This window comes from Lissotriton helveticus, chromosome 1_1 (genome assembly GCF_964261635.1).
Source record: "Lissotriton helveticus chromosome 1_1, aLisHel1.1, whole genome shotgun sequence".
In the NCBI taxonomy this organism is placed as follows: domain Eukaryota; kingdom Metazoa; phylum Chordata; class Amphibia; order Caudata; family Salamandridae; genus Lissotriton; species Lissotriton helveticus.
In genome coordinates, this window is record NC_136057.1 from 626,640,199 (window position 1) to 626,658,887 (window position 18,689).

General features: G+C 47.0%; 1 protein-coding gene across 11 annotated transcripts in view; it reads left to right on the forward strand.

Annotated features, from left to right (window-relative positions):
• The window catches only part of LOC144770317 (GLIPR1-like protein 1), a 1,599,314-nt gene that overhangs the window by 1,266,358 nt on the left and 314,267 nt on the right, over positions 1-18,689 (forward strand). The gene's annotated exons all lie outside the window — the stretch shown is intronic.

The following is an 18,689-nucleotide window of genomic DNA, read 5'->3' on the forward strand; positions in this document are numbered from 1 at the left end:
CTCTTGAGTTCATTGCATTTCTGTGTATGTCTTGATATATGCCTTATTTAGGATTCTGGTGCAATACGCTTAGTGCCTGACTTGCCTGTGACTGTTCCTGACACTCCGACTTAACCACGTGTGTTGGCTGGCTGCCTTAGTGCAAATAGCATGACAATGTATTAACAGCTTGCCTGCCCTGTTATCGTCAGGTGACCCAGGGATTACTTACCCGGTACCCGTATTTTGAGTCACACTCACCCACTTCTAGGGCCCTACAGGTGCTACACACACTCACCACACATTTTGCGACGCTGCTGTAGAGGACCCTAGGTTGTTTATTTGTTTATCTGTTTATCTGTTCTTTGTGAATATCTGGATGGCGGAAGAGCGTTCACCATCTCTGTCTTCTTTGTATGATTGACATGTGCATGAAAATTCGCATATGTTCTGAGTGTTTTCGAAGTCTCTCTATTCAGCCACCCTCTTCTCCCAGTTTATGTGGTCAAGGAGAAATGCAAGGGAACGGAGAGTAACTGTTCTTCTTTCATCACCCTTTCCTGTCTCCTTCTTTCAGTCAATGGGACGCCTGATATCATAGCACCCATGACTTGAATACTCATTACAAAACTCAGTGAAGGTTGTGGTGAACTCGGCTGATCTGTCTGTGTGCACGGCGAACGGCTTCCTTTGGCTTCCTCTGTGAATTAGTATAGCTGACAGGCTGGTTGAATAAGCACGTGCAAATATTTGTGACCATCTTGTGTGTGTTCATTGTGTAATGTGCACCCTTCCCCATCTGTTTACATTGCGGTTATAAATTGTTCACTGGCCAGACCTTGCGCTTCGTCCACTGTATATACCACACACACCATACACACTCCCTGCCCGTTATTCATCATGGGGAATCCTTTAACTAAATATAGCTTGGATAGTTGCCAACCAGCACCACCGAAAGGATCACCAGCACACGTGGTGGCTTTACGCCTAGGACTGGGAGCCATATTGTTTATTAACAAATGGCATGACTTGATGGTAAAAAGACCGGACTTACAGTTCCCATGTCAGGGGACATATGACGTGAATAAACTGGCGTATTTGAAGCAGATGTTGAGGCTGAGGGGTAAGAAGATACGTCCTGCCGAATGGGAGATATACTATAGCTGGCAAGATTTTGTGAAGGATATGCGTTCTACCATTGACATGAAGTCCAAATTGCATAGGGAGCTAATGCATGTTAGAAATAAGGTGCTGCATGACATGGCTACGAATAAAATTAATGAGGATTGGAGGCGGACACAATTGGAGATAGCGGGTGTGTACCCGAGCCTTGCTGTAGAGATAGAACAGGATGCGGGACTGGAAGACCCACTTTTGGAGGACATTTTAATGGGTAGATTAGGTATTTCAGCTGTAGCAGGCCAGCCCGCTGAGCTGCCTGGCGAGAAACAGAAAGAGGAAGCTGTATGTTTAACACGTAGCCTTCTGGATGAGACATCTAAGCATGTAGATTTGGAAGGGATCCAAGACATCGCAGTGCTTCAGCTAATAAGGAAGGAAGCTGTGGCGGCTGCAGATAAACAGTGCAAGAAGAAAGATCTATTGCTGACCTGCTGTTAGCAGAACAATATATTACCTCCCAACTTGCTTAAAAGCCCGTGGTTACAATGTTTTACTGACGAATCATTAGATGACATTTCTGCAGACGCCTCCCCAGCTAAGTGGCACGATCTGATATGGGCTGTATGTACATATGTATTAAAAACTAACCACGATATTGCTATTCTGGCAAGGGCAATTAGTGAGACTGACAAACAGATACATTTCCAGAGGCGGAGGAGCTGGACTATAGACACTACTGTAACAAAAGATGGTGGGACAGATACCACAGGAGCGCCACCACCTCTGCCTCTACAATATGAATGGGACATAACAAAGTTTAGCTTTGTAGACGCAGACCTGCAATCATGGCCCGAGGCAGAATTGAAGGATAGACTGCAATATGCTGTGGACAAGCTGCGACAATGGAAGCAGCTGGTGCACACATTTGCAGTATTAGATATGGTAAAGACCCTTCACCCACAGGCACCGCCAGCACTGATTATGCCCTTGCGGGAGATACCCCCACCGCCTGAAGCAGAAATAATGCATATGTATTTGTACCATGATCCAGGCAGCACATCATGAGTTTCACGAAAGACTTCCCGAAGCTCAGAGATGAGCCACGGAAATGGTACACAGAAGTAGATAAGATGGCGGTGTTAGGGGGACTTTTATGGCGTGACTTTGATACCCTGTTTAACATCATAGTGCCGAAGGACCTGTGGGAGGAATGCAAAGGGAAAGTGGGGTGGCCAAAAGCTGAGCCACAAAGAGAAAGGGGCGGAGCACCAGGGGATGCAGTACAGGAGAAGTATGAGGAAGTGATAAAACATGTTGGCGCCTTTGCAGGGTGCTGTCAGAGGTTACTAGCACATGACAGACGATAGGCACTTGGAGAAGACAGGTGCTCTATGATGTCATCCGGAGGCAGTGTCTGCTGGGCACAGCAGAGGGTTGCCTCTGGGGCGTCAATCTGTCTGTTGGAGGGATGGCCTGCAGCCAGCAGGAGATCTCTTCTTCCTTATCCCCTGTCGTGCTGGTCGGGCTGGTCCTTCCTGGTGGATCGGAGGTTGTACCTATGGTCCGCCTCAGGTGTTGCTGGTGATGCCGCTGGAGCTTGCCTCCCGTCGTCCTGGTCCACTGTCTGCTTGGTGTGAGAACTGTGGATCCACAATGTTAATCCCTCGCACTTCACGGCGATCGCTGTCGTCAGGAGTACGGTGTAGGGCCCCTTCCACCTAGGCTGGAGGCAGTGCCGCCGGGTGTGGGCCTTAATCCAGATCCGGTCCCCAGGCTGCAGGTCATGTGGTGGCGGAGTTACTGCTTCTGGAAGAGCCTGCAGGACCTGGCGGTGAAGATAACGTAATGTCTTTGTTAGTTTTTTACAGTAACAGAAAAGCAGATCATCTACTATTGGCAGAGGCGCAATGGACATGTGACCCGCAATGTTCATGGGTCTACTGAACAAAATTTCATGCGCACTCAGCTTAGTCACCCTGTCAGGCGTACTTCTCATTGCCAGCAGGGCTATTGGCAGTGCATCCACCCATGACAGTTCTGTGGAAGCGCAGATTTTCCCTATTTTATTCTTCAAGACCCCATTTTTCCTCTTCACTGCACCTGCTGCTGGTGGGTGATAAGCACAATGAAGTTTCTGCGTGATCCCAAGACCCTTGCATAGACCCCCTATTACATGGGAAATGAATGCAGGCCCATTGTTTGAGGCCAGAAGGCTTGGGATCCCAAACCTCGGGATAAGTTCCTTCAGGAGACACTTAGCAACTGTTGATGGTTCACAGTTCTTTGTTGGGTATGCCTCTGTTCACTTACTGAACGTGCACACTATCACCAAGACAAAATATGTAAGGGAGAAAGTACCGGAAGACAAGGTAGATTGGAATAAGATTACACATACAAAGCAAGAAAAAGATGAGAGTGTAAACACATTCTTTGACCGTCTGTTGCAGATATATAAGCAGAATAGTGGGCTAAAGAACCCTATGGGGACGCAATGCCAGCGTTTTGTATCCACATTTGTTCAAGGGTTAAGCCCACCAATAAAAACTCATCTACAGCAATCTTTTGTTTGCTGGCAGCAAGAACCTATACCTGGCTAGGTACTGTTCTGATTACCAGGCGAATGCACAGGCCATGGTAGTTGAGAAACTGAAAAAAGAGAAGGTTAGGTTGATGGTGGCGCAGGAAAGATTCTACACAGGGCAGCAAGGGAGGGGAAGAGATCAGATAAGAGGTAGAGGGGGTGGACGCCACTTGAACAAAAGCTCAGTTTCCCTACCCCCACCAGGCACAGCTTTTATCAACTGCAAGGACCCTAGTCATTGGAGGTCTGATTGCCCACTGCTTAAAAAGAGATTCGGGGATAACACAGCCTTGCAGAACAGGGGGCAGGGTCAGAAAAGTTATCAGCAAAACCCCCAGCGCCAAGAGCATAGGGACAATGACCAGCACAGACAGGTGCAATCAGATCCCAAGGACACCAGGACTGGACAGGGGCAGATGGGTGGGTGCAGGGAGACACTGATTTCCCACCACCTCCATGGCCACGGAGTTCATACTAGGGGTGCCTGTGTTGTGATCGTATCTAGGACCCTATTTAAATATTCCCGATTCATGCCCTTATAAAGGCATAAGAATCATATCCATAGTTAGTCATAGCCAATGCAGTCCAAATACGGCAAGGCTACTCCCATAGACTCTTAGAAAGTACAACGCGTTCTTTAAACAAACCAAGCCTCCAGCAGCCCGGAAATTCCCCCTGCTTTTGTTTTGATTTGTCCAAGAACTCCTGGAGTCCTGAAAGAACTGTAAGTTCTTAGTGACGTCTTATATCCAACCTTACGTCAAACTCGGCACCTTCCAGGTATAAATATACCAGCACTTGCCTTAAGCAAACACACAGTGGTATTGGAGCAGATCGGCTATCTTCTTACCCGAAACCCAGCTGTAACGAGAGCCGAAGCAAACCGACCCTCCCATTGACGCACTGAGAGAGACGCTGTCTTTTCTCCTGCCGAGAAATCCAGCTCCAGTGTTTCCAGTCACCTTTGCGGGTTACTGGGAGATCGAGTCCTGAGAAAGAGATACAAGACCTCCTTCATTCTATAACCAAGGTACGGAGCTGATTAGATCCTCAGAGAAATCTTGATTCAGATTCTTGGCAAAAACTAACTTAACTTAAACTGCAGCTCACTTACTCCTTCCCACGTACTAGGCTTAGGTTAGGTACACCGGGGTAGGCGTATCTTAGAAGCACCAGTTGAGTATGTTTAGTCAATGATTTTATGTATGTATATATTTTATCCATTTTAAATATCTTATGGCTTAGAAGCCATATAAATGCTTTTACAGTATTATTTCATAATACTCCTTTAACTGTACGCACTTTACTTCATGACAAGTATTGCAATTGTGGCAATTCACTTCTCTTGCATGAGAAAGAGGACTGCTCAATAAATAACAACTTTTATTGAAAACGCCCGTCTCTCTATTTCTCTGCACTCCTGGTGAAACTAAGCATGCACAATTGACTGAGTGAAATAGTTGTCTATTGTTTTCCACGACTCTGGAGATATACTCCTTATTCTGGGGGGAGCAAAGTTGTCATGTTTATGCGGTTGTCAGAAACGAATCCCTTCTTGTCTATTCAAGGTAGTTAACACCTCCTTGTTTACTCGAGAACGTTTCTAGTGACCTCTGAGCTAGCTGGCATTCATAATTAAGTCAAACATATTCAGTAGAGACCTAGTCGACCTCAGTCCTATGTCTAAACTATCGTTTATGTTATTCCAATGCGCAGAGCCTATTGGGAATATAGGAACTACACTACACCTGAAAGTGGAAGACTGCCTGATAACTCCAGCAATAGCAGTAGATCAATCTGGCCCATATGTAGAGGGATCAATTCTGGGCCAAACTATACCATTTTTGATTGATACAGGAGCTCAAAGATCAATGCTTAAGGCATCTGAGATGTCTATGGCACCACTTTCTGAGACATTAATTACTGCAGTCGGAATGACAGGACAACCAATAGATGAGTATCTGACTCAGCCAATAAAATTAGTAGTGGGCAACATAACTGTTACTCATCAGTTCATCTTCAGCAGATTCTGTCCGGTTAATTTACTAGGTAGGGATCTGCTCTGCAAACTCCAATGCACCATAAACTGTTCATCTACCGGGGTCTTTCTGGGGAGTCGCCCAAATGGTCTGACATTACAGGCTTACATGATATACCCCAATCCTGCTGTATCCTCTAGGCTGCTTGGCACTGTGCCACTTAAGGTATGGGCCACGAGTGCTATTGATGTAGGACAAGTGTTAGACTACCCACCAGTACGGATAAAATTGAAGCCCGGAGCCCGTATCCCAAGAGTACCACAGTACAAGATTTCCAAAGAAGGGGAGGAGGGTATAGCACCTGTCATACAGGATCTTCTAAAGCAGGGTATAATCAGGGAAATACGCTCGAGTCCATGTAACACACCTATACTCCCAGTTAAAAAAGCGTCCAAGGGTCCAGATGGGGCCCCTGTGTACCGCTTTACTCAAGACCTGAGAGAATTGAACAAGATAGTGGAGCCCTCCTTCCCAGTGGTTCCAAATCCTGCAACCATACTATCCAACATCCCTGTAACGGCTACATACTTTACAGTGATGGATCTTAGCTCCACCTTTTTTACCATACCACTGCACCATGACAGCCAGTACCTATTCAGTTTTGTATTCCGTTCCAGGAGGTTTACATGGTGCAGGTTAGTACAAGGGTATAGAGAGTCCCCCTCCATTTTCACAAATGCACTGAAAACAGACTTAGACTCCCTGGTACTTAAGGGAGGCTCCACTCTCATCCAGTACATAGATGATTTGCTTTTGGCCTCTCCATCACAGGAGGCCTGCGAGGAGGACACTATTGCAGTCCTCTGCCATCTGGCGCTGAAAGGATACAAGGTACCCCCAAAGAAATTACAGTTCTGCCTCACCGCAGTGAAGTACCTTGGGCATGAACTGTCAGAGGGGGCGAGAAAACTTTTGCCTGATAGAATTTCCACCATCGCTGGTTTTCCCCGTCAACGTACACAGAAAGAGGTCAGGGCATTCCTGGGGGTAGACAGTGGATACCAAACTTTTCCCTGATTGCCAAGCCACTGAAAGCATTGACACACACAGATTTCCCTGATAAGGTGCCATGGTCCCCAGACTGTGAATTAGCATTCACAACACTGAAAAGTCAATTGAGTGGTGCCCCAGCACTTGGCTTACCAGATTACAGTAAGGAATTCCATTTGTTCTGCCATGAGAAGGGTGGGTGCTCATTAGGGGTGTTAAGTCAAAAACATGGTTCCTACTACCGTCCCGTGGCTTACTACTCAGCCACGCTAGACCCAGTGGCTTCTGGGTTACCACCATGCCTCTGAGCGGTGGCCGCTGCAGCACTAGCGGTGGAACAGTCAGAGAACATTGTATTGGCCCATACCCTGGTTTTTCACGTCCTCCATGCTGTGGACATTCTGCTTACCTCCACCAGGACACAGCACTTAACAAATGCACGCCTCACCAGATATGAGCTAGTATTGTTGGCACCACACATTGCCATCAAGAGGTGCACCACCTTGAATCCTGCATGCCTCTTACCAACAGAGCATGCTTTGGAGGATTTTTACTCAGATGATGCCTTTCATGACTGCACCCTAGCTGTAGACAGGCATACTAAGGTACGCCCAGACCTAATGGACACCCCATTATTGGATGCCCAAGGGGAACTGTTTGTAGATGGATCATGCCTGAGAGATGAAAGAGGGGATTTACAGACATCTTATGCAGTGGGTACCGCCAACAAACTACTGGAGGGAGGGAGGCTGACAGCTGTCAGGAGTGCACAGGCGGCTGAACTTGTGGCACTGACGGGCATGCATTCTGGCTGAGGGTAAAAAGGTAAACATATATACCGACAGCCAGTATGCATTTGGTGTAGTGCACGACTTTGGTCAGTTGTGGTCAATGAGGGGGTTCCTCACATCGGCGGGGCAACAGATACAGCATGCACAGTTGATCTGTGACCTCCTCCAGGCGATGCTACTCCCATCAAAGGTGGCCATCATAAAATGTGCTGCACACACATCATCTAGAGACTATGTGTCAAAGGGCAATGCATTCATTGATGGAGAAGCAAAGAGGATAGCACCGACAGGCTGCCAGCTAGCAATGGTAAAAATGGTGAGCACCAACAAAGAGGTGGATGCTAGACAAGACTCATTACATTTTGACCCCATTCACATCCAGAAACAAGTTGACATTGAGGAGATGTCCAAGTGGGCAAAAGGAGGGTGATGCATGACAATAGAAGTGCAAGAGTCAGAATTGGTGATAATTATACGATTATTGAGGCCAGGAGTGGAGAGGAAGGGACAAGTACAACTGATCGTACCAAAACCACCACGGCTGAGCAAGGTGGCGGACTTGATATTGCAACAGCTCTCATTCCCCACATTTGGAAGCCAAGCACTGGTCCAGGAACTGGCAAACACACGCCTTGACATCTTGGACAGTGTAATATCTGGTCTACAACACATTGGCTGGGGGGCAATAATGGATATTGTATGAACAGTTTATTACTTGTTAATAAAGATAAGAAATGCAGGTTGCACCACCTGCAGTACACAGGTGGATAACCATACGGGTGGAGGAAGAAAGGGTGTTGTATATAACAAGAAGGTCAGCAGTGGCAACGTTATCACCAGGAATAGAGGTAACAACTGTTCAGAGAGTAGCAGTGCCAAATCCCCCAATATTGAGCGGGCTGCAGACACTTATACTGAATGACCTTTCATTCCCAGTAGTTGGCTTCCTGCCATCAGCCCAGGAGATAACAACAGCGCGTACTGAGGTTTTACAGAGTATTATAACTGCCATAGAAAACAGCGGGTTGCATATTGTCACAGATCTCAATTGGGGCGGGAACAGCGGCTCACTACTAAGTCCCATAAACACATAATAATGCCTAGGCCAAGGTGAAGTGAGCGAAGACGGCCATATGTAATGGCGGCCTTACTATCACCAATACCTGGGATAATTCTGACAACTATACTTATAGTGTTTGCAGATGATCTTGAGATCCCATTTCTTCATGGCAGAGTGGGGGATGAGAATAGTACAGATATACAACATAAGGAGACCAACATAGTTGTGCCAGACCAAATTCTGTTGGGGAAGAAGGAGGTTACAGAAGGAGGAGAAAGAGAATTGTGGGAAGAATACGATAACAATAAATATGTTGAAATGCTGAAATTGTATGTACAGATCATGAACATTTCAGGATGCTATGTTTGCACACACCTACCAACAGATACACAGCACAGCATGAGCTACATTGTACTACCAGTTTCCAAATACATGGGTTGTATTCTGATGCACGAGTTACTCTCCACGGAACACAATATGTCAGTATTAGTTGCTCCACCATACACTGGCATCACGACAGCGCCAACGCTACATGTTTCCAATATAGCAGGTATCAGACAGGGTGCCAGGGAGCCTAAGAAGAAATGGGCACCATGCAGGAATATGCAGCGTACAGGGACAGACACTGAGATGCTTAGCACATTTGACAGGAGGTCCAGAAACAGGGACTGGGAGGTTAGGATTGAGGAGGATGACAATAAGCAGAGCAGAAACAAGGAAGGTAATATACCAAGGTTTAGAGTAGAAGAACTGTCCTTAGCCCCATCCTGCATCCTATATGATGAGAGGATACAGCGCGACAGAGTACCTAAATTGCCTTCAGACAAAGCTACAGCACAAAACTGCTCAACACAGCAGGCGTACATACCCTACACCTGTGTGTTACAAGAATTACTGCAGGGAAAACAAGGACTGTTGGCATGTGAGGACAGGATAAACAAGATGAGGAGAATAATGGGACCAAGGAAAGTGAACCAAATATTTGTTGGCAAAAGTAACTGCACACACGTCACGAGGCTGTCACGTATCAATGACAGAAATACTGGGTCCTCACCTGGACTGGTGGGTTACAAGGGGCTATTCTTTGTCTGCGAACAATGGGCATACTTTTACCTACCTCCAGGTTGGTACGGCCGTTGTTACCTCGCATCAATAATACCACGTATGGTCCACTTCTCAGACATAACACACGTTAGGGGACCAGGTGTGAGACCTACCAGGATGAGGAGGTCAGCTGGATGGGTTCATCATTTTATGACAGCTGTTGGAGTAATGGTCCCAGGTGCCGGAGTGGTATACACCTCCCAGAGGATACATGAGTTAGCTAGAATGATTGAGGATCTGGCTGACTCTACTGCAGCAGGGCTGGGAAATATAACTGCAGAGCTGTCTGCCATGCGGGCGGTAGTGATCCAAAATAGGGTTGCTTTGGACATCATCCTAGCCAAAGAGGGTGGGCTCTGCCGCGTCATCCATCAAAAGTGCTGTTCGTATATTCCTGACAACAGCCAGAACATAGATAGGGAAATCCATAACATAAAGGATATTAGGGATGAGGCAGATGGCATACACACTGGGGAGTTTTGGGAGAAACTGATGCTATGGCTGTCGGGTTGGGGGTCATGGATCATAAAGACTGTCATTATAATAGCGGCTGCATTATTGACACTCTGCATTATGGTACATGTCTGCCCAGTCTGCTGTGCATCCCTTGTCTCCTGCTGCTCATGCTCTATGCGCCGTGGCCATAAGCACAGCAATGAGCCGGAGCCACGGGCAGTGGCTGAGGGGCCTGGCATGGGTATCCGTCTGATGGCGCGTAGGGTATATTGATTCGGTATCAGATGTAGGAATGAAGAAGCCATCTTTGATTTTTGATACCAAATGTTGTAGCTTCAGGCCCTATTAGCTTAGCCTATATCTAAATCCTCCATCTTGGGTAGTTCTGCCCTTTCACAGATCAGAGAAATGCTGCCCTTGCATTTCTCTATGCCCAGACGAGATACGTGACACACCGCTTGCACAATATTCTTTTAGCAATAACAGATTTCACAACATCACTCGTCTCCTTGCTTATGTTGCAGTTTTGGATGGAAATATATCAAGCCATGACAGCTTGCATTTGATTGACTGACCCCAATACTGCCCATTCAGATCACATGGTTAGCTACAGTATGTATGTGTCGGACCTTACAAGGAGATTTGTTGTTACAGATCTTTGTCCATTGGCTGTAATAATCATGGTGGACGGTGCCACGTATATTAATTCTTGCTACGTATCATATGGGTGGTGTTTGTGGTTTATGTCCATAAAGTATGCCAAACACATCAATTCTTTGGACATTCAGGCTTCTATGCTGATTGTCTCCGTGTCACACGTATTTGGTGCTTTGTTATTCTTTAATAAATCTACCATCTTCTGAGCTGACAAAGAACTGTGGTCGTGTTATTTCTATTGTTTATTATTTCTTGTGATCACTCAGCTGGGGCAAGGTCGTGTAATCACCCCTTGCTTAGATATAGTATACCTATGTCTAACCTTATATCTAGACACATATGCACCTATAAGTCACTCCTATGGCAGGCCTTAACAATCCTGAAGGCAGAGTGCTTGGTTTTATGTGGGATGGTGCTCTAGCATGAGCTGAGCCTGTTTGCAGCTTTCGGAACCATGTCCTTATAGCTGTTCTAGGATATTGCCATACCAAACACTCTTAAGTGCATTATGTACCTCGCGGTCAGATGCTAACTTTGGTTTGGCTTTATCAAAACATGTCGTGTAAGGTGTCATGCGCTTTGGAATACTACCCCCTCACCAGTTCTGGCAACGGGGGTAGCATTCCACCCTTCTAGAGGGAGAAGACATGTTACTTCTATTAATCCCGGTAAAGTTAACCAGAGCCTCAGCATCGCAAAATGGATGCTGCTGCCACAGACACAAGTCTGACCTCCTGCTGCTGGGAGTCCTTCCAGCGAGGGAGGCTTGGACAATAGGTTTCCTGTCACAGGGAGGTGCTAGCACGACCCCAGACAGGCTATAGTGTATTGGGGCAGGGAGGGCTGAATGAAATGAGACACTGCCTGGGGCACACAAGGTGTCCCATGCATAGTCCGGTTCAAACCGGTGCTGGGGCACTCCAGCCCCAGCTCTGGCGCGAAACTGGACAAAGGGAAAGGGGTGTAACCACCCCCTTCCTGGGTCCCACCCATAGGAGGGACCCAGCAGGTAATCCAGCCCATAGATTTGGTATATAGGTAGGAGCTGAGTCCCAAGACTTTAAATTTATCCTGACTGAAACTCTGATACGAAACTCTGGACCTTCAACATCCTACTCGACGTAGAAGCCTGAAGAATCTCCCTTGTGGTCAAGGAGTGACCACCCTGTGCAAGCAGGCACCATCAAGCGCTCAACGGTTTGCTTTGTCGTTGCTCCCGCCGGAGCTCGAACACAGAACCTGACAAGACCCAGACTTCCAGACTTCCTTCAGCCCGATCCACAGCCACAGCAAAGCTGAGATCCGTGGAGGCGACGCGAGACGTGGGACCGGCCATCTTGGAAAGCCAGCGAATTGCTTTCCGTGCAACTTCTGAGGCACTCTCGAAGTTGTGCATTGGGGATTGAGAAGCCCCAGCCATGAGCACCAACTGCATCGAAGATCACCTCTCCACACTCACCGAGTGCTGGTGGGGCCCTTTTGCATTTTCCTGCTCAACGCGTCTGTCCTGTCACTTGCCCGTTGGCTAGTGGCCTCTGCGACAACGAAACCTTGAATTTCCAATGCTGGTCTGGTTGCTCCAGACTGGCTCTTGCTCCCCTAAAAAGGAGCAGCCCATCAGACCTTGCTGGTCTGATCCATAAGCCATCTTCGATTCCTGCGTGGGTTGCATTTGCCAAAGCCTGTTGATTCCGAATCGAAAACCGACACCGCCAACAGCGAGAGCCTTTGTGGGACAGTCCGTGTCCAGCTCCTGGTCATCGTCGACACCTCCTGGTCCACGTGGCAGCGGAGACAAACTTCACAACAGCACCTGATTGCTTCCCGACATCGCCAGATTCCTTCCTGGTTCCATCCTCGATCCGCCCTTGGATCCAACCAGACTCTTCTCTCCTGGTCGCCTGCAGCATCTTTTCTCCAAGGCTCCATAGAACTCCACGGCGAAACCCGACACACTTTGGGACCTATGCACCCACGTCCCGTGGGTGAGGTAACGCGAGTACTGCGGTGCTCCTGTGAAGAGTAACTCTCCTAGGGCCATATGTATCATACTTCTGTTTAGCGAATTCCAAATAGTGAATTTTAAGGAATCGCTATTTGGAATTCGCAAAACGATATGTATGTACAAAATCGCTTTTCAATAGCGATTCCTTAGCATTCCTAATTTGCGATTAGCAAATTGCTAATCGCAAATTACCCATTCATTTCCAGGAGGCCCATAGGAATGAAAGTGCAATTTGCGATTAGCAATTTGCTAATCGCAAATTAGGAATTTTTTCAAGGGTGCAGGGGTGTCTCAAGAACACCCTGCTGCACCCCTGAAAAAGACATTTGGGGGCACCTTTCTTTTTTTGTAAAAAAGCTTTTTGAAAAGAATTCGCTACTTACCACCAACTAGAAGTTGGTGGTAATTTGCGAATCCTTAATTTTTGAATATTTTTTGTTTGATACATTGCATTTAAGGAATCGCAAAATTTGCGATTCCTTAAGTGCAATCGCAAAATAAGGAATAGCAAATTTTGCAATTCCTTATTTTGCATCAAACATGTTTGATACATACCATTTATCTAATTAGCATTCGCAAAGGCCGAAATTCGCAGAATTTCGGCCTTTGCGAATGCTAATTAGCTTGATACATATGGCCCCTAGTGTCCTAGTTTCAAGTGGTTAGCTTCTAGTCCAGTCGGAAGACTCCTAAATCTTTAACTTTCTAACTTTACGCACCCATTGACTTCTATGTGTGCACGCGTGTGCATTTAGACACTGCACCCGCATCCCGTGGGCCTCCTACTACCTAACAACTGTTAGTCCAGTGTAGTCCCAGCGATTCCCAAGGCCCTAGGCCTTACCATTGTTCATGACGTGGTTCTTATACCACTATTTTAGTATATGGTTTAGCGGGCCACCAGGGCCTATCCATATTTGTGCAACTTTTGTATGCTATCTTAAGTTACTTGCTATGCGCTTGTGCTTCTGTGCTCATAAAGGGGATTGATTTAGGAATAAATACATATGTATTTTGAATATATAACCTGTGTGGTGTCCTTTCATTTGGTATTAAAAGGTTTACATTTGGTAAAACAGCTGGCTTCACATGCCCTCTTGAGTTTAGCCTAAGACTGCTTTTGTCCATGCTACCCCTAGGATAGCTGGTCTATAAGGTTGCCCTTAGAGAGCGCGGGTGTCCTCTGGGGGGCCTTTACGGTCACCATTCGAGGAGCCTGTATGGGGTACAGTCCAGTGCCCTGAGGGATATCTGACGTAGGGTACAGAAACTGGCTGCTGACATATTAAACCTGGAGCGCGCTTTCGACGCTGATCCCTCTGCCGACAAGCTAGCAGAAATAAGGGAGCTGGTCACGGAGCATAATGAAGCTGTGGACCAGGAGTTACGGCACTGCTCGCGGCGCAGAATAGCTAGGTATTATAGTGAGGGTGGACGGCCTAGTCGCTCTCTTGCCCAGAAACTCGCAGAGCCCCAAAGCCAACAACCTATCACTGAGCTCATTGACGACAATGGTGAGCCTCGTCTCTCGACGGAGGAACTCTGTGACGTTGTGCTAAAGTTTTATAAGGATCTATATGCAGCTAGGGAATCCCCTTCTACTGAGGAGACACATGATTATCTTGATGATGTAGCTTTGAGATGGCTGTCCAATGTACATCGTGAATATTTGGTACAGCCCTTTGATGAGGAGGATGTGAGGGAAGCCATTATGGCCCTGCCAACCTGTAAAGCCGCTGGGACGGATGGTTTACAGAGCAGATTTTATAAAGTATACGCGGCAACCCTAGCTCCAAGGTTATTAGTAGTCTACGCAGAGGCTTACGACACTGGGATTTTGCCGCCTTCACTCCGGGAGGCCCTTCTAGTCACCCTGCTGAAGCCAGACAAACCCCCCAATAAGTATGGATCGTACTGTCCTCTCTCAATCATTAAAATTGCCACAAAGATATTGGCGAAAATGATAGCCACCAGGCTACAGCCTTTGATACCCCTATTACTGCTACCAGATCAGTCTGGCTTCGTCGTGGAACGTTCCACAACTCATAATATGCGCACACTGTTCTCCACACTGCACTATTTCGAAGTGGATTTTCAGGCTGTTAATGTGCTGCTTGATGCAGCGAAAGCCTTCAACTCCGTGCACTGGTCCTACATGTTCACGGTCCTGAGCAGGATGGGGTTTCCCCCATTCTTCGTGCAGTGGCTTAGGGTCCTCTACAGTGGGCGGGTTGCCAGAGTGCGAGTCAACGGCAGGGTGTCGTCATTATTTCCTATAGAGAGGGGCACGAGACAGGGCTGTCTCCTGTCACCCATGCTCTTTTTCCTAGCATTAGAGCCTCTGGTATGTAAGCTACGTCAGAAGCATTCGGCTGCTGAATTAAGGTTTTGACAACGGCCGTTGATTGTCTCCCTATACGCGGATGACATAATGCTTTATGTCCATGAGCCCTCTGAATACCTGTCACCGCTACTCAGGGAATATGTTCAGTTTGAAAGATTCTCAGGACTTGGTATTAACTGGTCCAAATCAGTGGTCTTCCCACTGACTGCGCACACAAAAGAAATAGAACTTGACTTTCGACTGTCCTGGAACTCCGACCCCGTGAAATACCTGGGGGTGTGGATACACCGAGACCCAACGGTGGTGATAACGGAGAATTATAGGTGATCCATTATGCGCATTACTGAGCAAGCCAAACGTCGGTCGCATCTTCCTCTATCGTTGGCTGATAGGATAACCGTAGTAAAAATTGTCTTCTTGCCCATGATGCAACATACCCAGAAAAACTGAATATAGCGCTGTTACGCACACTACAGTTGGCGCTGTTGACCTTTTTTTGGGGGGGGGGGGAGCAGCCCATATGTAGATGGTATTTATTAGTGCAGCCCTTTGATCGGGTGGGTTTTGAGGCTCCAGATCTTCGCCTCTATTACCTGTGTGCACAGGCACACTTCGCTCATTACTGGCACTTCGCGCAACGCTTCCAACCTCACGTGGCTATCGAAACAAATGCAGTTCTTACTGTCCCGTTGCAGGCGATGGTCCTCTCGGGAGGTTCGGGTGGGTCCCGGTCTGAAATAAATCCTCTGTTGTGCACGTCATGGGCATGGAGGGCACTGGCTTCCAAAGTGCAGCTTTCTTACCTATTTCCTCCACTACAACCCCTAGCGTCTCATCCGGCGGTGGCTGTGGCGTGGGTGTCCTCTGCCCTGAGGGAGCTTGCGATGGCGGGCATCATCAGAGTGGGTGATCTATATAGGGAGGGTCGCTTTCAAACTTTGCGCAAGGCTCAGAATGGTGTAGACCGCAGCTTTTTGTTTAACTTCACGTATGTCCGGGTCCGTCAAGCTATCCGTGACGCCTATCCTGAGTTCCCTGCGGAGCCCACGGCACTTCGTGCACTGCAGGAACGAGAACTGGAGGAACACCCATCATGCCTGTGCTGGCAGACTGTGATAGGCAACCCCATCACGCTGGAGGTATGGACGGCATGCTGTCAGCTCACAGGCCGTCTCACAGCCAATTGCAACATTAGAATTATCCATTTTCAATACCTACATCAGGTATACTACTCCCCCTTAAAGTTATATAAATATGGCCTGAGAGAAACTGTGAACTGTGTGAGTTGTGGTGCTGCGAATGCAGATTTCTATCACGTTGCATGGCTGTGTAGTGGCGTGTTTGCCTTTTGGTCTGAAGTGGCTCACATTCTGACGGATGTGGTGTCGGAGCCGGTAGGTTGTACGCCTGAACTGTGCCTCCTTGGTTATGTTAAATGCCTGAATCCAGCTAGAAGATGTATTGTTGCGATCTCCACCCTGTTCGCAAGGAGGGCGGTGGCACAGCGATGGGGATCAAGGTCTGCCTCTACTATAAAGCAGTGGCTTCGTGATCTGCTCTATTGTAGAGATCAATGGAGATGTATGAAGAGGTGTTACCGGAGTCTTCCTGCCCTAAAGACTTTTGGGCCCCTATCACAGACTATCTGATGTCTCACCCTGGCATACTCTAAATGTGCTGTTCTATGTGCTGGAGTTTTTCTGATTGAACTGCGACATCCCGGAATCTGAAGGATTGGTACTGTTACTTCGACTGGTCTCCTGGCCATCAGGCAGGTGCCTCAGGGATTGTTCTTACTGGTTGTTATTTCTATGACGTGCACAAATGTATCATTGTATTACGGAAGAGTGGCAATAATATATATCTGATGCCTGGGAGGGGGTTGGGGGGGGCGGGATGGCGGGAGTTTGTGGGTTACCCGTGCTTGATCTGTCATGTACAGTTTTACATTCTTGAATGTATGCTTTGTCTTGAAAGTACTCAATTAAAAATAAAAATAAATCATGTACCAGGCTGCATTCAGAAAGTGATCACCATACTGCACAAAGGATGCACAAGACCCAACACTTCTAACCATATTCAATTAGCAGTAGCTCTCTATAACCAAATTTCCCCACTCTGCTCCCCCAGTACCCCTTCCCAATCTGAACCAATACAAAAATTCACTTCAAACTAGGGTCCAGATGTACGACACAATTTTGCATGCGCAAACAGGTTTGTCACCCATTTGCACCTGCAAAATGTAAAAGGGCTATGTACAACTCCTAAATAGTGACTTGCAATTTTGGAATTGCGAGTCGCTATTAGGAAGGGGCGTTCCCTTACTAATAGCAACCGCAACCCCATGTATGACTTTTTTGCGACAAAACACTAGCACATTACCACCCTCTTCAAGAGGGGGGTAATGCAGTCGCAATTTGGAAGGGGTCCCATGGGAACACTTCCACTTTGTAACTGTCTCTAAAAATATTTTTTAAGGGCAGGCAGTGGTTCCAGGGACCACTACCTGCCCTTAAAAAATTAAACAAAAACATTTCATTTTTTTTTTAAAAATGCATCCCGTTTTCCTTTAAGGAAAACTGGCTGCATTTTTTTTTAAATTTAAATTGCTTTATTTAAAAGCAGTCCCAGGAATGGTGATCTGCTGAGCCAAGCAGGTCACCATCCCTGGGAGGGCCTGTCATTCCCAATGGGCGCGCACATTACGAGAGGCTCATTAATATTCATGAGCCTCGCAATTTGCCACTGCATTGGGAATCGCAAACAGTGTGAAACACACTGTTGTACATGCCAAAGAGCGCCTCGCAAATTGCGAGTTGCAAATGATTCACAATTTGCGAGGCGCTATTTTGCAGGTCATACATCTGGCCCTAGGTGAGCAAATATGCCATAAAGAGCACAGAGGAAACTAAATGTAACACATTTAGCTTAAATGATATCAATCTTATTTGTGGAGGGCTAATGTGATTTTCTCCCCTTCAATCCAATTCCAGAGTACACAGTTTGTGATCATAGGTGTTGGGAGGGAACGAAATCTCATTCCTTTGTGTCTTGTCTATCTCCTTCTGCATCAATGTCTCACCTGGGAGATCTGTGCCCTGAGTTTCTAGGTTCCCTACTCTTCATGAACTGTTGTAATACTTTGGGATCAGTGAATATTATTGCCTCACCTTTGCTGGGTATAACATATTGTATTCAAGCTGGAGTTCCTGCAATTTGTACTCAGCTGGAGCAAATGGTTTACTTGCCTCCTGTACCTGCTGAGTATAGTCTAGGTAGAGAGATAACTCTGTACCTTCATCTAAGGACCTTAAGATCTCTAGCTCTGCAATGTGAAGCATCCCAATCTCTATAATTCAATAGGCGTGCAGTGATTGGTCGAGGCGATGCCTCCGGGACTGGGCGTGGTGCTAAAGAGCAGTGCGTCCTGTTCACAACCAACAGTTCAGAGAAGGTCTCACTCCCTAATAAATCTTTTTTATTCCACAAAACACTTCATATTGTCTATATTAGTACTTTCTGCCACTCCCACTATTCTTGGGTTATTCCTTCAAGAGTGTG